Source organism: Maniola jurtina, chromosome 22, assembly GCF_905333055.1.
Source record: "Maniola jurtina chromosome 22, ilManJurt1.1, whole genome shotgun sequence".
Classification (NCBI taxonomy): domain Eukaryota; kingdom Metazoa; phylum Arthropoda; class Insecta; order Lepidoptera; family Nymphalidae; genus Maniola; species Maniola jurtina.
This window is the reverse complement of record NC_060050.1, coordinates 3844406-3851200: the sequence shown is the minus strand read 5'-3', so window position 1 is coordinate 3851200 and position 6795 is coordinate 3844406.

Here is a 6795-nt window from a genome sequence, read left to right as displayed (position 1 = left end):
TCCTCAATCCTGATGCTGCAAGGGATCTGACCAATCCACGCGGGCGAAGCTGCGGGCATCAGCTAGTTAAGTAATATTATTCTAACTTAAACCTTTATCTACCTACTTATGATTAACTAGCTGATGCCCGCGACTTTATTCCCGTGGATAGGTATAGACTATAGGCTTTTAAAAATCCCGTGGGAATTCATTGATTTTCCGGGATAAAAAGTAGCCTATGTGTTAATAATTTCAAATTTCATCCAAATCCGTCGATACAAGTAGTAGTTATGCGTGAAAGAGTAACAAACATCCATCCATACATACAAACTTTCGCGTTTATAATATTAGGAAGTACCTATAGGATTTCTAAATCTAATTTACAGTCCAATAACTGTCCTTAGTTTATTCTAATACCTACGTACTTACAGTTCACTATGTTTTTGTGACCTAGATAGATACTTAACTAAGTTTTTTTTTTTCTTCAGTCTATCTCCACGCATGCAGACTGCGAGTCGGTGCCAGTCGGGCGCGCCCGAGGACGGTGGAGCTGTTAACGGGGTCGTTCATTAACGCTCTCATTCGTATTCGACCCTCACCCGCAAGTTCACTGAAACAGTCTTAATACATAGGTTTTATTAGGCTTCTAAGTACTGGAATGACCTTAGTCTTATAATGGTGTGAAAATATCAATGGTCAACATCATTGATATTTTATTAATGGTTACAGGACATTAAACAATTAAGTAGGTAAATGGTAGGTATTTTTTCATCTGTATACCTATTCTACATATTATGGGCGTCTAGCATTATTATGCTAAACGCCCATTGGCTACTGCAGCGTGAGCGATTTCTTTTCAGCAGCTGAGCAGCTCATTTTTAGTAGCATAGGGTGCTTGCATAAAGAACCAGGTAGGTACGGTCGGTACCGATCGGTACGGGTAAATTAGCCCCATATTATCTTACGAGCTCGCATACAAAGAGACAGATTTATTAGGTCCTTACATATGAAATTGAAAAATAATAGTTATGAGATAACATAAGGCTATTTTACCTCTACCGAGCCGTACAGCCACCGCCGCTCTGTCGGTACCTTTATGCATCTTTATGCAAGCACCCTTAGGTTTCAATCGAAATTTTTCGTCAGCTGAGGCGTCCACATGAAAGCATAATATGAGCATTTTCAGCAGCCGTTGAGAAGATTTAACGGTTTTTCTTCTTCTGGCTTGATTTAAATTATTATCTATTTAGGTAATTGATTTCTTCTTTAGACGCTATAGCTGCTGCTAAGTAGCAAAGTCGCTCAGTTAAGTAGATAGGTACCTAACAGACAATAATGAGAAATTACCTTAAACTTACGGAAAAGTAGCTGACTGGATTTGGTCGAGCGGAATTTTTTAAAATTGAATTTTTGGTTTAGGCTTTGTGTTGATAGATATATCAATCAGGATAAGGCTTTTTTATAATAATACTAGAGGATGCCCGCGACTTCATCCGCGTGGATTTAAGTTTTTATAGATCCCGTGGGAACTGTTTGATTTTCCAGGATAAAAAGTAACTTATATGTCCGTTCCCGGGATATAAGCTAACCCTGTACCTTTCGTCAGAATCGGTTACACTGTTGGACCGTGAAAAGGTAACAGACAGACAGACAGATAGACAGACACACTTTCACATTTATAATATTAGTATGGATTTAGTAGGATAGGTAAACTTAGTATCAAACAGGTAGATTGGAAGGATTAACGAACTAAAAGACATTCAATGAATTATTCAGCAATCGCGTACCATTGAAGTCACCCTAAACTATTCACTAATCGCAGATTAACGGAATCGATGTTTAATGCATCGGTCTACGCTAGTTTGATTACGACAATTAGAGGAGGAAGTGCATTTCATGCGATTCAAATAGCGGCGGGCGCCATGCGGTGTGATGTGAATAATTAATTATTACTTTGTGGTTAGCTATCTACTCCATTTGAAGCTGTCATCATCATCATCGCCGTGCCACTACTGTGCGCGGATTACCTCTCATAATGGGAATGGCTTAGGCCGTAGTCCACCATACTGGCCAAGTGAAGCTTGGCAGACTTCACACATTGAGAACATTATGCCCGGAGATGAAAGTTAGTGTTAACTGTTACCTCCCGTGCAAGACAAGTATAAATTAAAAATTTATAACGCCCCCGACAAGTGAAGGTTACAGTACTAGAAAAGAGCTGATAACGTTCAAACGGCTGAACCAATTTTATTTGGATTAGGTATAATTGAGAACACTCTCAATCAAGCCACCTTTCAAACAAAAAAAAAACTAAATTAAAATCGGTTCATTAGTTTAGGAGCTACGATGCCACAGACAGATACACAGATACACACGTCAAACTTATAACACTCCTCTTTTTGGGTCGGGGGTTAAAAATATCTTACATTGTTTAGGTAACACAAGTCTTCAAAGCTTCTTCTTCGTCGTCGTCAACCGATAGGCGTCCACGGCTGGGCATAGGTCTCTAGAGTTTAGTAGGTACTTAGGGGCTTCCGATTCGGACGATTCAACGCGGGGAAGTTGGCAAGGTTACAGAATTCTAAAATTAGTTTCTTTCGACTCGTTCGACGCGTTCGGCTCGGATAAGTGTGCGTTCACCTTTAGGTAGCCCAAAGCCTACCTTAAAATTAGTCTCTTTCGACTTGTTCGGCTCGGATAAGTGTGCTTTCACCTTTAGGTAGCCCAAAGTCTACCTTAAAATTACTTTCTTTCGACTCGTTCGACGCGTTCGGCTCGAATAAGTGTGCGTTCACCTTTAGCTAGCCCAAACTCTACCTTAATTAAATCCAAATGTGATCGTTCACACCGGGCGCGATGGTGACCAACCAATAAAACCCAAAAACCAAAATAATAATGAATTACTTCGGAAGCTAATAAGGCGGAGTGGTGTACAAATTTCCACGATTCCAGTAAATGAGCCACCGCAGCACCGCAAAAACCATAAATCCAAGTTAAAAACACGATAATAATGTGTAAACGTACCCGCGCGCTCGCTCACTGAATAATAAACCGATATTAATTCAGTTAAAAATGAATTTTCGTGTGAAAAGTAGTAATTTCATTTTAATGTTGTTTTATTCCAGCAGGTATTATGGCTGGCTTTCCGACGACTTTTGTATACCTACCCCATCCACGGGATGATAGGATCGCTAACCTTCACTTAAAACTCCTCATAGAAAAAGATGGAAAAGAGCATAACATCAGAGGCGGTGCAAAATAAATATTTTTTAAATAAATATTTATAATTGTATATAATATATAAATGTGTAATATATAATGAATGATAAAACCCACGACCCTCCAAATAGGAGTCTATTTTTCCACTTAACTAACTATATTTTTTTGGATCGATTTGTCATGTCCTATGATGTGGTCCAGAGTCTTGGCATTTATAAAATAAATTAAAATTGATTTTTTTTCTTTACTATCTAACGTGTTCATATCACTATTGTCACCGTTCTAAATTAATGTAGACGTAGGTACCTATCGGGATAATATTATATTATTACATTTTAGTATCCCATCGGAATAGCGGGAAAAGGCATTTCTATTATTTCGAAAAACAAAGCTTTTCCCATAAAAATTCCTCCACATAAATCTGCCCGGATTGATCTCCAGATACGGACAGACAGACAGATTTCACTCGATCTCTCAACTCTCGTACAAAGCATTGCACGAGTTACGTCTCATTAGTATTCATTGCGGACGGATTATTTACTGCTTTTTAGTGCATCTCCGGCGTGATACGGGTTAATGACAAGCGTACATCGCGATAAAAACAAAATAAAAATATACTTATAATATACTAGCGACCCGCCCCGGCTTCGCACGAATTTTCGTAGAAATCTTTAATTTTTAGGGTTCCGTACCTCAAAAGGAAAAACGGAACCCTTATAGGATCACTTTGTTGTCTGTCTGTCAAGAAACCTACAGGGTATACTTCCCGTTGTCCTAGAATCATGAAATATGGCAGGTAGGTACGGCACTGATACAGGAATAAATCTGAAATCCGCGAATTTGTGGTTACATCATTTAAAAAAAATGTGCTTCTATTTTCAAAGTAAGATAACTATACCAAGTAGGGTATCATTATGAAAGGGCTTTACTTGTACATTCTAAAACAGATTTTTATGTATGATAGTTTTTGATTTATCGTGCAAAATGTTGGAAAAATACCCGAGTACGGAACCCTCAGTGCACGAGTCTGACTCGCACTTGGCCGGTTTTTGGAAATAAAACAGCCTCGAGAATAATGTAGCTTTCTATTGGTTAAAGAATTTTCAAAATCAGTTCAGCAGTTCCAGATATTACTTCCCAGTTGTGGCTTCCATGTCAAATGAGCTTGATGGCTTTCATTCAGTGATGATCACTGAATGAAAATCACCCGCTGGGCGGACAAGTTACAAAAGGAGATCATTATTTTTGGGCCTTTTCTGAAAGTGCCGGCCAACGAAAAAAAATGGTACGGATCGTTAGAACTAGCCATTTGGAGTAATAGTTAATATGGCAGAAAAGTTGTAGGATTGCTCTGAACCAAGTTATACAAGGTCGAAGATTCGTCATTTTCATACATTTTATTGATTTCTAAAAGTGCTGGGAAACATAAAATAATGTTAGATATTGCTAGAACTAATGATTTGAAGCAATTGTCATTATGACCCGAAAGCTGTGGGGCCATTATATGTCATGTTATACAAGTTATACAAAAAATTAATATACTTTGTATAATTAATTGCAACCGATTTTATGATTTTGTTACTGTTCTGATTGTTTTATACGAATTTGAATACACGTACAATTATTTTGACTCCCACGAAGTGCTGGATCAGCTGCAATGTGGACAAAATTCGTTTATACATACCTGGATTGTATGCGGCCTTGTAATACTAGGTGATCTCATCCAGCCATCTCCCAAACTTCTGCCACTGGGAATTGGGATATCTCCGGCGAGCTCTGTGATGAATGCACCATTTGGTTATAAGTACTGTTCACCATAGTAACTACGGGCTTGCTTCAGTAGATAGCTGCCCAAAGCAACCTGCGTCGATTCTTCTGTGAATCTAGGAAAGTCGGAGGAGACGGAGGATGTCGGCTTCCATAGCCTGGAAATGAGCTCTTCTTCTATTATAATTCTTGTGTGTGATAACAAGTTCTGCTAAACTGTTTTGTGCATTAACCAGTTCATGGATTTTGTCAAGGAAATCACGTCTGTAGTACACGTTATTGTCTATCAGAACATGATAACTGTTTAGCGATGTTACCGCGATCCTGAAATAATCGATCACGTTACTTAATGCCCGGTCACTCTGATCAATCCTGAGCAAACGAAAATCTCTTTTAAAGCAATTGTTCATCATTTCTACCATCCAGCGGCAAATGGTAACAAGCTTAGATTTATTGGTTTGGTCAGTAATTAGCTGGGTTCCATTTAAATGTTTTGTTTCTAGCATTTGTGTCACATAACCGCATGCCTCAAGAAAAAAAGGCTATCTATAAAGGGCATGTAGGCAGACAGATACAGGCATGTACATATATCTTCAGAAAAGCACTAATTACTTTTTTCAGTGAAAATCATACCCTAACCACAAGTTCCGAAACCACTAAAAGCCTTTACATTTGTTGCGATGGAACAATAATCTACACGCTGCAGCAACTTACAATGCCTAGATTTTAAATTATACCTTAAATGATATAGAAGATTTTTACTGGATTTTTATCTTAGTCCATGGTTTTAGAGATACCATAAACAATCTGAAGTAATCTTTCTTTCTTGAGGTGTGCGGTTATGTGGCACAAATGCCAGTAACAAAACATCAGTAAAAACTCAGCTTACTACTGACGAAGCCAATAAATCTAGACTTTTTACCATTGGCTGCTGGATAATGTAAATGATTAACGACCGCTTTGGAAGAGATTTTTGTTTACTCAGGGTTATTCAGGATTTGTAACCGGTCATTAAGTGTCATGATCGATTATTTCAGGATTTTGTCAGCATTGCTGAACGGCTATCATATTCTGATAGACAACAACGTGCATGCACGTGATTTTCTTGACGTAATCCATGAACGGCCAGTGAGCAAAACAGTTCAGCAAAACTTGTTATCACAAACAATATGTAATTATAATAGAAGGAGGCATTTCCAGGCTATGGAAGCCAACATCCTCCGTTCAATGACTTTCCTAGATTCACAGAAGAATTGACGCAGGTTGCTTTGGGCAGCTATCGACTGAAGCAAGCCCGTAGTTACTATGGTGAACAGTACGTATAACCAAATGGTGCATTCATCACAGAGCTCGCCGGAGATATCCCAATTCCCAGTGGCAGAAGTTTGGGAGATGGCTGGATGAGATCACCTAGTATTACAAGGCCGCATACAATCCAGGTATGTATAAACGAGTTTAGTCCACATTGCAGCTGATCCAGCACTTCGTGGGAGTCAAAATAATTGTACGTGTATTCAAATTCGTATAAAACAATCAGAACAGTAACAAAATCATAAAATCGGTTGCAATTAATTATACAAAGAATATTAATTTTTTGTATAACTTGTATAACACGACATATAATGGCCCCACAGCTTTCGGGTCATAATGACAATTGCTTCAAATCATTAGTTCTAGCAATATCTAACATTATTTTATGTTTCCCAGCACTTTTAGAAATCAATAAAATGTATGAAAATGACGAATCTTCGACCTTGTATAACTTGGTTCAGAGCAATCCTACAACTTTTCTGCCATATTAACTATTACTCCAAATGGCTAGTTCTAACG